The sequence below is a fragment of the Neophocaena asiaeorientalis genome, unplaced genomic scaffold, assembly GCF_003031525.2.
Source record: "Neophocaena asiaeorientalis asiaeorientalis breed wild unplaced genomic scaffold, Neophocaena_asiaeorientalis_V1.1 scaffold152, whole genome shotgun sequence".
NCBI lineage: Eukaryota > Metazoa > Chordata > Mammalia > Artiodactyla > Phocoenidae > Neophocaena > Neophocaena asiaeorientalis.
This window is the reverse complement of record NW_020185338.1, coordinates 1,782,476-1,801,450: the sequence shown is the minus strand read 5'-3', so window position 1 is coordinate 1,801,450 and position 18,975 is coordinate 1,782,476. Positions and strand designations below refer to the sequence as shown.

Genomic DNA, 18,975 nt, shown 5'->3' with positions numbered 1-18,975 from the left:
AAACTTTTTAAGCCCTGAAACTCTACTATCATCCATCCGTCCGTCCGTCCAACCATCCATCCATCCATTAATGAATCCACTCATTCACTCTTCTTTTTTTCTGTGTGTTTATATATTTCAATCACTGATTCCTTTAACTGTTCTTGTAAGTGCCAATACTCCTAGTAGTATGAATGACTTTATTTCCAGATCGGCAAGATTGGGAAAACATTGGGAAACCTGAAGGAGGAAGGAAGATCAAATGCTAAGAAGGGAAACAGGGAACCCAAAGATGAAAACGGATGAAAAGAATTTTTCCAATCTTACCATCATGTTTAAGTTTGGCACTGCCGATGGTGGGTTTAAGTGATGATGAGCAGAACTGTCTTTTTAAAAAAATACTGCCTCTTAAAGACAGTTGTTTCTCTTTTGTAGAACATTAAAAAGGGCTAATTTAATATATCAACCTTAAAATTAATCTTAAAAAACTACGTAATTAAAAAAATGACCAACTGTGTCATATCTCAATGTAATAAGGAGAAAAAAATATATGAATTGTTATGCAGATATATTAAACAGGGGAAAAATAATTCTTCTTTAACAATGTACATTCATATGGCTATATCTAAAATTTTAAAGGCACTTTGGGGCCATTAAAATATTTTACAAAACTATTTTAGAGGAAGCTTTTCAATTTACACTTGATTCTTCTTCTACCAGCAAGGTTTCAAGAAAAATAAGCATTCTTCTTATTTACCAGCTTTAAACATAAAGGACACTACCCTAGCAATGTTATAGAAGTGGTAGAAGTCCCTAGTTTTATTGGATGAAAGTTCAGCCCACAGATAATGAATGTAATGAATTTATTTAAACCCTGTGATAACAAATGTATTAAAACTACTTATTTATGATATACACAGCTCAATAATTTTATATAAATATATAATTTTATATAAAGAAAAATAAAATTAATATGGTTTATGACTCACTTCTTTCTTTTTATGTACTATATATATATTGAAAGATTACTGTTCCCCTAGAAAGTAAAAGAAATAACCCAGTTATGCTTAGATCTGCAGAAAATTTTCTTTCTTGTTATCTGGCAGAATAATCTCATTGAACAGCTATGATAAACCATATATCAAATGTCATTATCTCTCTGCTTCATCACTTCAGTACCAAATGCTAATTTTGTATCAAACTACTGGAACGATTAAGGCTAAATAAAATTGATTTCATATAAATTTGCATATAAAAAGTAATGAATAATTTTAAATATTTTGTTAGACATGTTTAGATTGAAAAAAAATATGTGAATGCTTAGGAAGCATTCATTTCTTCACTGAATTATTAAAAAAGAAATACTCCAAAATTACTTTTTAGTAGGATGGGGGGAGTGGGAGGGAGGCTCCAGAGGGAGGGGATGTATGTATACATATAGCTGATTCAGTTTGTTCCACAGCAGAAACTAACACAAATTGTAAAGCAATTATACTCCAATAAAAAAAAAGTATATATATTAAAAACAAAACAAAACAAACAAAAAAGAATGTGTATGAAGTAAAGCCTGGTCATAGTTTGAAAAGCTAAAAAAAAAAATTCCCAAGCTTCATAAAACTAAATATGTAGTGTTTTTAGTTAATACACTATTTATTATGCAATAGCCCTTTATAGGATATTAAGCAAAAATCATTATATAGCTGACATAAAGAAACACAGAAAAATTGCTAAGTCATAGTATTTATCATTTGATCTCATCTTTCTTTGTGAATTCCAGTCAACTGTTTTAGTTAAAATTAATTAATTTATTGAAGTATAGTTGATTCACAATGTTTCAGGTATACAGCAAAGTGATCTGGTTATACATATATACATATGTATATTCTTTTTTAGGTTCTTTTCCGTTATAATGTTTATTACAAGATATTGAATACAGATCCCTGTAGTATATAGTAGGTCCTTGTAGTTTATCTATTTTACGTACAGTAGTATGTATCTGTTAACCCCAACTTCCAAATTTATCCCTCCTCCCCCTTTCCCCTTTGGTAACCATAAGTTTCTTTTCTATGTCTGTGTCATTTGACCTCATCTTAAAAGATATCTTTAAAACATATCCTAAATCAAGTTTAGATATATTGAAAGAAAATAAAAATAATTCTCCAAAATGGTTTATGAGTAAAAAGATCACAAGTTCTGATTTATTGCTTCTCTAGATTTTTATTTATTTAGAAAACTAGACTTTTTAGTACATATAAATTTTCATTTCTTTTTATAGGCATATCTGTGTTACAAGCCACTTTGGAATAATGCATATTTTCTTTTAAGTATGCGACAATGATTAAATTTTACAACTTGAAAGTCATGAAAATCTGCACTCTCTTCTTCAAAATACTAGACATTCATAAGTTTAGTGTAAAACCAGTAAGAAACATATGGATCTGATTGATTACTGTGGGAAATATCTGATAGTCACCACCACTTTCCATGTCTTTTTTTTCTTTATCTGACAATGAGAATTATGCAACAATGTAGTTCAGTTCTCCATTGTCTTGACATACAGGAAGCTCAGAAACACATTAAGTCCTCAAAGATATTTCTTCTACCTTCTCCGTGTGATTTCTGAGCTTTTTTAAAATTCACTTTAGCTTCTTCTGTTTTTTGGGGGGAGGAGGGAGGGACATAGGTAGTGTCTACAATAATAAATAATTAAGAGATAATTATTTAATTTATAAAAATTCCAAGAGTCAGCAAAATTAAGCTTAAGTGTTGGGAAGTTCCAATCCCTGAGGAATAATAGTAAACAAAGACAAAGTATTTCTTAAGTCTCTCTGTTATTTTAAAACATTGCCATTTTAGCCTCTTGCAATTCTGTATCTGCTTCCTCTTCCTCTGCCCCAAATGGAAGTGTTACTCCCTCCGAATTCTAACTTTTAGTGTGTCAGTCTCAATTTCCTAAGAGTTTATATCTTCTATTGTAAAAAATAGCCCCAATTTTAACTTTTGAATTTGTGTTTATCTGCCTAGGAAGATTCATATTATCTAGAGCAGCAGTCCCCAACCTTTTCGGCACCAGGGACCGACTTCGTGGAAGACAATTTTTCCATGGACCAGGGGAAGGGGGGGTATGGGGGGATGGTTCAGGCAGCAATGCAAGCAATGGGGAGCAATGGGGAGCGGCAGATGAAGTTTTGCTCACTCGCCACTCACCTCCTGCCGTGTGGCCCAATTCCTAACAGGCAGCGGACAGATACCCGTCACGGGCCCGGGGGTTGGGGACCACTGATCTAGAATGTATGCAGAATGCCTTTCAAATAATTGTACCCAGAAGACAAACTGATGAAGTATGATAGGGGAAGGTCTCTGGTGGGGACAAAAAAGATTTCAAGGTCATATGTTATGAACTATGATATAAAAAGGCTAGGCTAGCATAGCTAAACTCTATTATGGTTATTGTTTATTTATTAAAAATTAATATTTTGGGCTTCCCTGGTGGCGCAGTGGTTGAGAGTCCGCCTGTCGATGCAGGGGACACGGGTTTGTGCCCCGGTCCGGGATAAGGCTAGGCTAGCATAGCTAAACTCTATTATGGTTATTGTTTATTTATTAAAAATTAATATTTTTCTCAAGGAGACAGGCAATCAGCCAATTTTGCAGTTAAGTCCATACGATTTTATAAGCAACATTACTTATTAAACACTACAGTGTTAAAAGATTGTGAAGGAGAATTTAATTGAATGTGAAAATAGTAAAAGCAGTGTGTGCACCATCCTGGCACATAATACGGAGCATTCTTGTGTTTAAGTATCAGCTGATCAAGGAGGCTTCACTGTGCCTTAGAGGGAAAGATCAGGTAACACTGGACAAAAAACTGGTTTCCTTCTAAGGAAGAATCCAAATAGGAACTCAACGGCCAAACCCTCAGGCATTTCTCAATAAACACGAGATTAAATCATGCCTAGCTTTTATTTGCCAATGTTTTATCTTGATCTTATCTGCTTATGATATATAGATAAATTTGTGAGTTAAATGTAAAATTACCAAAGAAATTTTTATTCCCCCATTCTGTATTTTTTCCCATCTCAATTTTGACAAACCTCACAACAAATATCCAAATGTTGGGTTTTTAAGAAGAAATATTGCATTGCTAATCATCCAAGTCTATGCTCCCAAGACAGAAAGGGGAATCCCTAGGTGCCAGCCACAAAGAGGATGCTGAAAACCAGAGGTACCCATAGGACCTGGGCCGTGGCAGCACAAAGGAAAGGAAGGGAAGTTGTTTCAGATCCTAGCAATCCAGAAGCTTGAATTTCAATACTTTCATAAGGACAAAAGATGAGGCCCTCGGCTCTAAAGAGGTGGACTGGAATTACTACTCTTGTGTAAACCTTGGAATCTAAGGAAGCTGAACCCTCAATGAAAGCAAAGTCTAGAAAAAATAAATTTACCCAGTAGCACAGGTTTATTTCTGTCTGAGCCCTAGATTTAAAAACAAACAAATAAATGTTCCTCTTGTGGAATCACATCCCTAGGCTTGTGGCTCTTGTAGATTTGGTACCTAAATTTACTCTTTCCTCCATAGTATGGGAAAGTGAGAAAATCTGGTCCAACATGGTGACACTCTGGAACATATGACAGAACCAGAGGAATTCCCACTACTTAGCTGCCTCAGGATTCACACAGATAAAGCACTAGAGTCTCAAAATTACAAATTAGTGAACTATACTGTGCAAACAAAACAGAATTACTTGAAATACTAGAAGAGCAATCTGGAAAAGGCCTAGTATGTTGTAAAAGATGAAAGACATAAAGAAAGGAAAATATCCATAAAACAATATAGCAGCAGAAAAGACTAGAAAGATATGAAAAAGAATAGAATAGAACTGTATAAATGAAAAAATACAATAAAAATAGGCAGACTAAACAGATTAGACACAACTAAAGAGAATCTGTGAAGTATAAGACATATTTGAGAAAATTATCCTGAATGTTGCGAGAGTCCCAAGCAGACTAAATAAAAATATATCCATGGGTAGCAAATTTCTATTTTTTAACTTGAGTGGTGGTTATAAGAGTGTTTGCTTTATAGTAATAACTCACTAAGCCATACTTTCATTTTGTTTTTGTGTTTTATTTTACAATAAAAAGATACCAAAGACAAAAACCTAGTCCATTCCTAGGTATGTCCATATCCAGCTAAATTATCACTGAATATGCAAGGCAAAATAAAGGCATTTTAAGACAGAGACAGAGTTTACTATTCATTGATCCTTGTTTAAAAAGACATCTAAAGGATGCACTTCAGAAATAAACTGAACTCACAAGAAAAGAGTAAGATGTAAAAAGCAGTAGTGAGCAGAGAAAACAGGTAAACATGTGAGAAAATCTTTTGAATTTATAAAATGAAAATAATAATTACACAATAATCAATCTGGGAAATATAACACAAGATGGGACTAAAATAATAAGTAACAATAACATATAAAACGAGATGGATAACTGAAGCTAAAACATTCTAATGTTCTTGTAGTGGTCATGGCAATCATAGACATAATTGTTAATTTTAGACTCTGTTAAGTCGGTGTACAGGCATACTTCGTTTTACTGTGCTTTGCTTTATTGTGTGTTTATCTGTGTTTCACAGATATTGTGCTTTTAACAAACTGAAGATTGTGGCAACCCTGTGACGAGCAAGTCTATTGGTACCATTTTTTCCAACAGCGTTTGCTCACTTCTTGTCTCTGTGTTATAGTTTGGTAATCCTTGCAATATTTCCAACTTTTTCATTATTATTATATTTGTTATGCTAACCTGTGATCAGTAATCTTTGATGTTACTATTGTAATTGTTTTGGGGTGCCATGAACTGGGCCCATATAAGACAGCAAACTTAAATCGATAAATGTTGTATGTGATCTGAGACCAACTGGCTGTTCCCCCATCTCTCTCCCTTTCCTCGGGCTCCCCTATTCCCTGAGACACAACAATATTGAAATTAGGCCAGTTAATAACCCTACAATGACCCTTATGTGTTCAAGTGAAAGGAAGAGTCACACAGCTCTCACTTTAAATCAAAAACTAAAAATGACTAAGCTTGGAGAGAAAGGCTTGTCAAAAGCCAAGAAGGCCAAAAGGTAGGTCTCTTGCACCAAACAGTTAGCCAAATTGTGAATGCAAAGGAAAAGTTCTTGAAGGAAATTGAAAATGCTGCTCCAGTGAACACATGAATGATAAGAAAGCGAGATAGCCTTATTGCTGATATGGAGAAAGTTTTAGTAGTCTGGATAGATCAAACCAGCTACAACATTCTCTCAAGTCAAAGCCTAATCCAGAGCAAGGCCCTAACTCTCTTCAAGTCTGTGAAGTCCTGAGAGAGACGAGGAAGCTGCAAAGGTGAAGCTAGCAAAGTTTGGCTCAGGAGGTTTAAGGAAAGAAGCTGTCTGCATAACATAAAAGTGCAAGGTGAAGCAGCAGGTGCTGACATAAAAGTTGCAGCAAAGTATCCAGAAGATCTAGCTAAGGTAATGAATGAAGGTGGCTACACTAAACAACAGATTTTCAATGTAGACAAAACAGCCTTCTACTGGAACAAGATGCCACCTAGGACTTTTCTAGCTGGAGAGGAGAAGTCAGTGCCTGGCATCAAAGCTTCAAAGGATAGGCTGACTCTCTCGTTAGGGGCTAATGCATTTGGTGACTTTAAGTTGAAGCCAGTGCTCATTTACCATTCTGAAAATCCTAGGACCATTAAGTATATGCTAAATCTACTCTGCCTGTGCTCTTTAAATGAAACAACGAAGCCTAGATGACAGCACATCTGTTTATAACATGGTTTATAGAGTATTTTAAGCCTACTGTTTAAGATCTACTGCTCAGAAAATAATATTCCTTTCAAAATATTACTGCTCATTGACCATGCACCTTGTCACCCAACAGCTCTGATGGAGATATACAATGAGATTAATGTTATTTTCATGCCTGCTAATACATTCTGCAGCCCATGGATCAAGGAGTAATTTCAACTTTCAAGCCTTATTATTTAAGAAATACATTTAAGGATATAGGTGCCATAGACAAGTGATTCCTTTGATGGATCTGGGCAAAGTAAACTGAAACTTTTCTGGAAAGGATCCACCATTCTAGGTGCCACTGAGAACATCTGCGATTCATGGGAAGTGGTTAAAATACCAACATTAACGGGAGTTTGAAAAAAGTTGATTCCAACTCTCCTGGGGGGACTTTGAGGGGTTCAAGACTTCAGTGGAGGAAGTATCTGCAGATATGGTAGAAAAAGCAAAAGAATTGTTCCACCATTCTAGGTGCCACTGAGAACATCTGCGATTCATGGGAAGTGGTTAAAATACCAACATTAACGGGAGTTTGAAAAAAGTTGATTCCAACTCTCCTGGGGGGACTTTGAGGGGTTCAAGACTTCAGTGGAGGAAGTATCTGCAGATATTGTAGAAAAAGCAAAAGAATTGGAATTAGAAGTGGAGCCTGAAGATGTGACTGAATTGCTGCAATTTTATGATAATATTTTAACAGACGGCGAGCTGCTTCTTAGGGGTGAGCAAAGAAAGTAGTTTCTTGAGATGAAATCTACTCTTGGTGAAGATGCTGTGAATATTGTTGAAATGACAATAAAGGATTTAGAATGTTACATAAATTTAGTTTATCAAGCAGTGTCAGGATTTAAGAGGTTTCCAGTTTTGAAAGTTCTATTCTGGGTAAAATGCTACCAGACAGCATTGCATGCTACAGAGAAATCATTTGTAAAAGGAAGAGTCAACTGATGCGACAAACTTCATTGTTGTCTTATTTTAAGAAATGGCCACAATGAGCCCAACCTTCAGCAACCACCACCCTGATCAGTCAGCAGCCACCAACATGGAGGCAAGATCCTCCACCAGCTAAAAGATTATGATTCACTGAAGGCTCAGGTGGTGGTTAGCATTTTTAGCAATAAAGTATTTTTAAATTATGGTATGCACTTTTTTTAAGACATAATGCTATTTATAGCATACTTAATATACTGCAGTTTAGCATAGACATAACCTTTATATGCACTGGGAAACCAAAAAAGTTCATGTGACTTGCTTTACTGTGGCAGTCTGAAACTGAACCCACAATAACTCCAAGGTATGCCTGCATAAGTTAAAAATTTCAGGGTAATAACCACTCAAAGAACAGATATAGAATATATATAACTTCTAGACAACTGGAAAGATGAAATAAAGAAATCTTAATCATTTAAATAGAAGAGAGGAAAGAAGGGGAAAAAAGCAAAGAGAAATTGTGATAAAGAGAAACACACAGCAAGATAAGAGAAATAAATAAAACTATATCAGCAGTCATAATATACAGATTTAACTCACCAGTTAAAAGACAGAAACTCTCTGGATCAAAAACAAAATCCAGTTATATGTTATTTACAAAAGGCACACCTAAAACATAATAACAAAGAAATATTGAAAGTAAAGAGATAGAAAAAGATATATCAGACCAGCAGCATTAACCAACAGAAAGCTGGAATATCTTTATTAATAGCAGGAAAATGAACTTTAAGGCAAAAAAATTATTAAAATTAAGCAGGGTCACTACATAATAATAAAAGGAACATTTCACTAGAAAATAACACTATTCCAAGACTAACACAATCAAATATTTTTGAAGAACCTTAAACCACCTAAAGCAAAAATGGTGAGATTTCCAAGAAGAAACGGACAAATCCACAATCATAGTGGGCACTTTAACATACCTCTTTCATAAATGACTGATCAAGCAGGAAAATAATTGGTGAAGCTATGGAAGATATACATGATGTTCATGAAAATATATAAAATTTGATATGTAACAGTTAGAGAATGACTATACAGTCTTTTCAAGTATTCATGGCACATTTACAAAAGTTAACCAAATAATAGGTCACAAAGCAAATCTCAAAAACCACAGAAATAAAACCATATATATTTTCTTGTCCAAACAGAAAGCAATAAAACTAAAAATTTACAAAAAGGTAGCTCAAAACTCCTATATACATGAAAACTTAAGAACCCATTTTTAAATAATTCATGGCCCAAGGTAAAAAACCACAATAAATAACAGTAAAAATGCTATATAACTTGCGAGATACATCTAAAGCTGTTCTTAGAAATTCAGTTTTATTAAAAAAAGAATGATTAAATATTAGTGAGCTGGATGTCCAACTCAAAAGTTTAATAAAAGAATACAAAAGAAACTAACAGAAAGTAAAAGGAATGAAGTAATAAAGGAAGCTCATCAAAGAAATAGAAAAATTGAGAAGCTTGATAAAAGCTGTTTCTGGAAAAAGACTAATAAAATGGAGAAATCTCTAGCAAATTGAGCAAGAAAAGAGGAGGAAAGTTACAAATCAGCAATATTAGTCATTTAAAAGGAAACATTACTACAGTTACAATACAGATTAAAAACTAAAGCACTTCTATGAATAATATGATGCCAAAGAATTTAAAAACAAAAATATAACATTTTCTATAAAAACATAACTTACCAACACTGACTCAAGAAAAAATTGAAAACCTGCATATAACTATAAATATTTTTAAAAAATTAAATCAGTATTTGAAAAGCCACTCATATGCACCTAGAAGGGAAAAAAAAGAAAAAAATACACGCCGATAGCTAGAAGTGCATTCAGAGGAAACCTTCAGAGGAACTATCTTATATAAACTATTCCAAATTACTTTCATGATGTTAGTATAATCATGATGCCCAAATCAGACAAATACAATAGTAGAAAGGAAAATTACAGGTCAACTTAGACAATAAAATCTTAAATAAAATATTAGCAAACAAAATCCAGCAATATATGAAAAATATATGTCACAGAAAGTAAAGTTTATTCCAAGAATTGAAAGATGGCTTAACATTGAAAAAGAAAAAACCTATTAATGTAACTCACACCACTAGGTGATTGAAGAAAAAACCATAAGAATTTCCTTATATCAATATACTAAGATATAATTTATCTATCAAAAACCTAGAGCAGATACCATACTAAATGGCTAAAACACATGGCCTTAAAGTAAAAAGCAAGGATATATACATATAAAACTTAGTAGACAGAGCAACAAAACCAAACCAAACCACACATCCACAAACACACACAAAACAAAAAGTATGAGAATCAAAAAGATACAAAGCCATCATTACTTACAAATACTAGTTCTGATTTTTCTTTTAATATAGTCATCTACATAAAAAATCCAAGTGAATCTGCAAATTAGTGGAACTAATATGAATTCACCAATATTGCTATGTACAAGATCAACAACATTCCTATGCTTTGCCAAGAAAAACAGATATTCTAATTTTTGTCAATAGGAACAAAATAAGTTAATAGAAATAAATCTAATAATATATGTATAAATCATTACAAAAATTAGAAAATATTATTGAAAAACATAAAAGACAAGGAAATAAATGGGAAAATATGAATGTTTATGCAAATTTGTGTTGTTAGATTCAATATCCAAAGATCACAGTTTTCTCCAAATTAATTTATAAATTCAATACACAATGAGGAACAAAAGACCAAGAATAGCAAAGACAGTGAAGAGGCAGGAGGAAGGTCAGGGGAAATAAGGAGAGAATGACAGGATAAGAGTGAAGAGGGGAGGGAAGGCCTGGTGGCGCAGTGGTTGAGAGTCCGCCTGCCCACGCAGGGGACACGGGTTCGTGCCCCAGTCCGGGAGGATCCTGCATGCCATGGAGTGGCTGGGCCCGTGAGCCATGGCCGCTGAGCCTGTGCATCCGGAGCCTGTGCTCCGCAACGGGAGAGACCACAACAGTGAGAGGCCCGCGTACCGCAAAAAAAAAAAAAAAAAATAGTGAAGAGGGGAAAGATCTCACCTTTCCAGATTAAAGACATACCGTAAGGCTATGGCCCTTCAGATTTTTCAATGTTGACTCAGGGAGAGGCAAGCCAACAAAAGGAATTGAATAAAGAGCCTAGAAGTAGACTCACAAGCATGCATAGGAATTCGGCATATGACAAAGTTGCTTCTCAAATCAGTAGGGAAGGGATTAACTGACTATTCAATGAATAGTTCAGTCAACTGGATTATCTATATAAAAAGAGAAAAAAATAAGATCCCCACCTCACACATATATATAAATTAATTCCTAATAAATTAAAAATTTCAATATGCTAATTTCAAAAAGAAAACAAAAGAGAATATCTTAGTTCATTGAGACAGGAATGGATTTCATTTTAAAAGATTCAAAGAAATCAACAACTTAACTTTACACCTCAAGGAACTAGAAAAAGAAGAATAAACTAAACCAAAAGTTAGCAGAAGGAAAGAAATGATAAAGATTGAAGCAGAAATAAATGAAACAGAAAACAGAACAGAAAAAAATTAGCAAAACTTAGATTTTTGAAAAGATAAACAAAACCGACAAACTCTTGGCTAGATTAAGAAAAAGAGAGAGAAGATTCAACTAAAATCAGAAATTAAAGAGAAGACCTTACAAGAAACTAAATTATACACCAACAAATTAAATAATTTCAGATGGATAAATTCCTAGAAACATACAATCTACCAGGACTGAATCATGAATAGAAAATTTGAACAGATTCTTCATCAGTAAGGACACTGAATTAGTCATCAGAAATCTCCCAACAAAGAAAAGGCCAGGACCAGATGGCTTACTGGACATTCTTAAAAAACATTTAAAGAAGTAGTAGGACCATTCCTCCTCAAACTTTCCCTAAAAAACTGAAGAGAACACTTCCAAACTAATTTTATGAGACCAACATTACCCTGATACCAAAGCCAGGGAAAGATACTACAAGAAAAGAAAATACAGCCCAATATTCTTGATGAAAACTGATGTAAAAGTCCTCAGCAAAATGCTAGCAAACTGGGGGTGGGCTCCTGCGCGGGAGTCCATGTGGGCGCCGGCGCCGTGGGGAGCAGCATGGGGTGGCCATGGCGGAGCTGTAGCAGCTCCGGGTGTAGGAGGCGGTGGACTCTAAGGTGAAGAGTCTGGAGAGAGAATATCTGGAAGATTCAGGGCCTCATGTTCCGGTGCAGCGCCGGCTGTTGTGAGGACAGCCAGGTGTCCATGCAGCAAGTGCACCAGTGCATTGAGCACTGCCATGCACCTCTGGCTCAAGCCCAGGCCCTGGTGACCAGCGAGTTGGAGAAGTTCCAGGACCGCCTGGCCGGGTGCTCCATCCATTGCAACAACAAAGCCAAAGATTCAATAGATGCGGGGAGTAAAGAGCTTCAGGTGAGGCGGCAGCTGGAGAGTTGCATGACCCCGTGTGTGGATGACCACATGAACCTCATCCCAACCATGACCAAGAAGATGAAGGAGTCTCTCTCATCCACTGGGAAAGAGATGTCTGCTATTGGCCATTGGGGCTGAAGGCAGGAATCTATTTAAAAAGAGGAATGGGGATTTGGGTTTTCTAAGGAAAGTTTATGAATGAGGAAATTAAGGATGGCAGTAAGTTTAAGGCCTATGTCACTTGCCTCTGGACACTGGTTCCTTTGCGTTTGAATCCCAGAAAGTGAAAAAACCTGGTGCTAAAATTTGGGTCAGAGATAGCACAGGAGAGTTTTTGTGAGCCTGACTTTCATGTGGCCAGGGCTTATCCTGGCAACAGGGAGTCTCCCTTGTAGCAAACCAGAGCCCTCCAAGGTACCACATTCTCTTAGTACACAGATACCAACAGGCTGGCAGGTTCATCTGACCTGCTTATGATCTGGTAGAGTGTGAGGAGAGGTGTTTCTATTTGTTGCCAACCTCCTGTTTGCCAGAAGGATCGCTACAACATTTTCCATAAACTGGAAATAAAACAAAATCCAGGAGGTCACTAATTTAGAAGGGGAAAGGGGGCTTCTGGGGATTTGTTTTGCTTGGTTTTGTTTTTTGTTGTTTTTGTTTTTTTGCGGTAAGCGGGCCTCTTACCGCTGTGGCCTCTCCCGTTGTGAAGCACAGGCTCCAGATGCACAGGCTCAGCGGCCATGGCTCACGGGCCCAGCCGCTCCACGGCATGTGGGATCTTCCCAGACCAGGGCACAAACCCGTGTCCCCTGCATCGGCAGGCGGACTCTCAACCACTGTGCCACCAGGGAAGCCCAGTTTTGTTTTATATACAAGGGCATGAAGTTACTTTAAAGATGTAGAGTTGGGAGAGGTAGTTTGGATAAAAACTTTGAAAGGGTCCTTTCTGGCCATCAAGATGTGGATGCGCATTTCTTAAAATTCTCACACATTACATCTTTCAGCCTGGAGATGCCGCAAAAATGTAAGAAGCGCTATCACACTGGTAGGGGAACAGAACGTTCCCTCTAACTGGCAGCCATGATGAGCCCTGAGGCTGTCTGCAGCAGAGTCAGCAGAGAGACAAGACAATCTTGCAGTGACACTCACCCTTGAAGGGAAAGGGGGTTTTGACTGTGCTATATGCTAGTATTCAGGAATGAACAGCAAAAGGGAATGTTAGCTGCTTAATTAAGAGAGTTATGAAGTACTGGCTTTGGAAAAATCTGGTTTTCATAAAACAAAATAGAATGAAAGCCTAAACCCAGTATTGCTTACTTTGCCCCCTGTAATAACAGAGCTCTGTTGAAACGATCCCTTGGCAACACGAAGGTCAGAGGAGAAAAAGAAAGCAACTCAGGGGCAAGCTGTAACTCCTTTAGAGCAAAAAAACGGGACAGCCCTTCATTACCAAATACCACTTTTGCGACATGCGTTGTTCTCGCCCCAGTTCTGCCACCTTATCGTTTTATCAAGGACCTCGTTGTGTTTTTACCAACTTATTACTTGGAATGATAATATAGCCTGTCTGTTTGCTATTTCAACCGACTTTCATGTGGCCAGGGCTTATCCTGGCAACAGGGAGTCTCCCTTGTAGCAAACCAGAGCCCTCCAAGGTACCACATTCTCTTAGTACACAGATACCAACAGGCTGGCAGGTTCATCTGACCTGCTTATGATCTGGTAGAGTGTGAGGAGAGGTGTTTCTATTTGTTAAACATAAATAAGACTTAATTTTTCTTCCAAAAAAAAAACAATGCTAGCAAACTGAATTCAACAGCACATAAAAAGGATTATACACCATGACCAAGTGAGATCTTGGAATGAAAGAACAGTTCAAGATTCAAAAAATCAATCAATGTAATACACCACATTAACAGAATGAAGGACAAAAACCACGTGATCATCTCAACTGATACAGAAAAAGCATTTGACAAAATTCAATACCTTTTCATGATAAAAGAAAGCACTTAACAACAAGCTAGGAATAGAATGAAACTACCTCAACATAACAAAACCAGGTATGAAAAGCCCACAGCAAACATCATACTCAATGGTGAAAAACTGAAAGCTTTCCTCTCAGATGAGTAACAAGGTAAGGATGTGCCCTCTCACCATATCTATTCAACATAGTGCTGAATGTCTCACCCAGAGCAGTTAGGCAAGAAAAAGAAATAAAAGACCTCCAAATTGGAAAGGAAGAAGTAAAATTATGTCTGCTTGCAGATAATATGATCTTATATGTAAAAAACCCTAAAGATTTCACACACAAAAAACCCGTTAGAACTAATAAGAGAACCAGCAATATTACAAGATACAAAATCAACATACAAAAATTAGTTATGGAACTTCCCTGCTGGTGCGCTGGTTAAGAATCTGCCTGCCAATGCAGGGGACATGGGTTCGAGCCCTGGTCCCGGAAGATCCCACATGCCGTGGAGCAACTAAGCCCGTGCGCCACAACTACTGAAGCCTGCACGCCTAGAGCGCATGCTCTGCAACAAGAGAAGCCACCACAATGTGAAGCACATGTACCGCAACGAAGAGTAGCCCCCGCTCACCGCAACTAGAGAAAGCCTGTGCGCAGCAATGAAGACCCAACGCGGCCAAAAATAAATAAATAAAATTAATTAATTTTAAAAAATTAGTTATGTTTCTATACACTAACAATGAACAATACCAAAAGGAAATTAAGGGGGGAAAATCCCATTTAAAGTAAGCATCAAAAATAATAAAATACTTAGAAGTTAACTTGACCAAGGGGTCAAAAGACTTGGACAATTAAAATTACAAAATATTGGGCTTCCCTGGTGGCGCAGTGGTTGAGAGTCCACCTGCTAATGCAGGGGACACGGGTTCGTGCCCCGGTCCAGGAAGATCCCACATGCTGCGGAGTGGCTGGGCCCGTGAGCCATGGTCGCTGAGCCTGCGCATCCGGAGCCTGGGCTCCGCGATAGGAGAGGCCACAACAATGAGAGGCCCACGTACCGCAAAAAAAAAAAAATTACAAAATATTAAGAAAGAAATTTAAAAAGACACAAATAAATGGAAAGACACCCCATGCTCATGGACTGGAAGACAATATTGTTAAAACGTCCACACTACCCAAAGTGATCTAGAGAGTCAACATAATCCCCATCAAAATCCCAATAACCTTTTTGTACAAATAGAAAAAAAATCTTAAAATTCATATGGAATCTCAAAGGACCCTTAATAGCCAAAACAATCTTGAAAAAGAAGAACAAAGTTGGAGGTCTCACACTTCCTGATTTCAAAACGTATTACAAAACTACAGCAATCGAAACATTTTTGACTTAAATAAAGACAAACATACAGACCAATGGAACAGAGTAAAGAGCTCAGAAATAAATCTTTATGCACATGGTCAAATGATCTTTGACAAGGGTGCCAATGGGGAAAGGACAGGGTCTTCAACAAATGATGCTGAGAAAACTGAATATTCATACACACAAAAAAATAAAGTTGGATCTTACCTTACCCCAAATACAAAAATTAACTCAAAATGAACTGAAGATCTAAATGTAAAACCTAAAACTATAAAACTACTAGAAGAAAACATAGGGGGAAAGCTTCATGACGCTGGATTTGGCAGTGATTTCTTGGGTCTGACACCAAAAGCACAGCAACAAAAGCAAAAATAGACAAATGGGTCGACATTAAAATTTAAAACTTCTGGGCTTCTCTGGTGACACAGTGGTTGAGAGTCCACCTGCCGATGCAGGGGACACGGGTTCGTGCCACAGTCCGGGAAGATCCCACATGCCGTGGAGCAGCTAGGCCTGTGAGCCATGGCCACTGAGCCTGCGCGTCCAGAGCCTGTGCTCCGGGAGAGGCCACAACAGTGAGAAGCCCGCATAACGCAAAAAAAAAAAAAAAAAAAATTTTTAAACTTCCCTGCATCAAAGGAAACAAGCAAAGTAAAAAGACAACCTACAGAATGGGAGAAAAAGTTTGCAAACCATATATCTGATAGGGGGTTAATATCCAGAATATATAGAGAACTCCTACAACTCAACAGGAAAAAATCAAATAAATTTGATTAAAAAATAGGCAAAGGACTTCAATACACATTCGTCCAAAGATGGGTATACAAATGGCTAATAAGCATATAAAAAGATGACTCAACATCACTAGTCATTACAGAAATGCAAATTAAAACTATGAGATATCACTTCATGCTCATTAGGAGGGCCACAATCAAAAAAGCAGAAATAACAAGTATAGGTGAGGATGTGGAGAAATTGGAACCCTTGTGCTCTGTTAATGGGAATGTAAAATGGTGCAACTTCTATGGAAAACAGTATGAAGGTTCCTCAAAAAATTAAAAATAGAATTGTCACATGATCCAGCAATTCCACTTCTGGGCATATATGCAAAAGAATTGAAAGAATGATCTCAAAGAGATATTTGTACACTCATGTTCATTGCAGCATTATTCACAACAGCCAATAAGTAAAAGCAACTCAAGTGTCCATCAGTGGACGAATGGATAAACAAAATGTGGTACATACATACAATGAAATATTATTCAGTCTTAAAAAAAGATGGAAATCCTGTCTCATGCCACAACATGGATAACACTGAGGACATTATCCTAACTGAAGTAAGTAGTCACAAAAAGATAAATCCTGCATGATTCCACTTATATTAGGTATCTAAAATAGTCAAACTCATAGAAACAGAAAGAGGAATGGTGGTTGCCAGGGGCTAGGAGGAGGGGAAGATGGAGAGTTGTTCAATGGGTACAGAGTTTAGTTTTGCAATATGAAAAAGTTCTAGAGATCTGTTGCATAAAAAATGTGAATATAGTTAACACTACTGAACTGTACACTTAAAAATGATTACGATGATAATTTTTACATTATGTGTATTTTGCCACAATTTAAAATTTTTTTAAAGATTCAAAGAATATAAATCTTAAGAGATTGGTAAATTTGATTATATTAAAATGTCAAATCTGATAATGCCAAAAACACCACTAATCACATTAAAGACAAGTAAAAGATCTGAAAAAGAAATTCACAAAGTGCATAATTATCAAGGATGGGTAGCTGGAATATTTAAAGAACTCCAACAAACCAATAACATTAGAAAAAAATCGCAACACTGTGATAGAGAAAACACAGAAACCAATGTACCTCAGAAGCAGAATGGATAAACTAGAGAATTCATATAAAAGAATATTATAGAGCAGCAAAAATGAATGAAACAGATTCCTATTTATCAGCTTGAATAAATTTTAAAAATAAGTCAAATAAAAAGCAATCTGCAATATAATATGCCATTTATGTACATTTTAGAAACACAAGCTAACAGTATATATTGTTTATGGATGTAATATATAAAGTAAGGATACTAAAACAAGATTAAATTCAATCCACCATCCACTCTTTGCCTGCACCTGTGCTGCTAAATGTGGTTTTAAGAAAACCATTTTTTCTATATTTGTGGCTGACAATATATCTATCCCCAGTCTCTCTCTTCTTAGGTTTAAATTGAGCCAATGCTCAATTTTCAGTCCGTGTCTTACTTGACCTAACAACAGTATTTGATATAGTTGATCATTTATCATCCCTGAAACACTTCTTCACTTAGCTTCCGGGGACAACACACTTGCCTGTTTTCTTCCCAACCTCCTCATCCCTTTTTCTCAGTCTCCTTTGCTGGTTTATCTTCCTCTCTTGACTCTCTTAATGTTGGAATAACTAGAGTTTATACCTTTGTCGTTTTTTCTTTTCTATCTATACTTAACTCTGTTGGTATTCTCATTCATTTTCATGATTTTAAATACTACTTATATATTGGCAAATTCCAAATTCCTATCTCTAGATGAGACTTCTCTCCCAAATTCCACATTTATATATCCTACTGCCTATTAAACATCTCTGTATGTCTAACAGACATCTCAGACTCAACTGGTTCAACTGCACTCCTCCAGCCACCCAAAACCTCCCCATCGGCATATTAGTTGACAGCAACTTCATCCCTCCAGCTGCTCTGGCCCCAAACCTTGGAGCTACTGTTGATTCCTCTTGTTCTCTCACACCCTATATTCAAGCCATCAGGAAATTTCATTAGCGCTAATGTCAAAATATATCTAAAATCTGACTATGTCTTCCAACCTCCTCTGCTACCCCATGGTCTAAATCAATGCCATCTCTTGCTGGGGTTAATGCAACAGCTTCCTAACTGGTCTCCAAGTTTCCAGATTTGTCCCACTACAGGACCATCATGCTTGGCAAACAGAATCTTTTTAGATAACTCAGGCCTTGTCATCTTCTACATAAAGCTCTCCACTGGCTCCTGTTTCACACGGAGGACCCACAGTCCTTACAGTGGTCTCCCATGCCCTGCACAATCTGCACAGTCCTTCCTCCGGATGACCACCTCCACATCCTTCTTTCCCACTACTCTATCCTCACTCACTCTACACACCCACACTTACCTCCTTTTTGTTCACAAACAGCCCAGGCATATTCCCACCCGAGGGCCTCAACACTGGCTGATCCCTCGACCTAGAAATCTCTTTCCTGGATATTGATGTGGCTCATGCTCTCTCCAAGTCTTGACTCAACTGTCACCTTCTTAGTGAAGCCTTTCCTGATCACCTGATTTAAAAGTCCAAGCTGCTCTCACCCCGCTACTTCCTATCTCTCTTTCCTAC

General features: G+C 36.8%; 1 protein-coding gene and 1 pseudogene across 2 annotated transcripts in view; one reads left to right on the top strand and one right to left on the bottom strand.

Moving 5' to 3' along the window:
- RPS6KA5 (ribosomal protein S6 kinase A5) overlaps positions 1-18,975 on the bottom strand; it is a 174,909-nt gene that overhangs the window by 46,012 nt on the left and 109,922 nt on the right. The gene's annotated exons all lie outside the window — the stretch shown is intronic.
- Positions 11,948-12,422, top strand: LOC112393860 (protein FAM136A pseudogene; annotated as a pseudogene).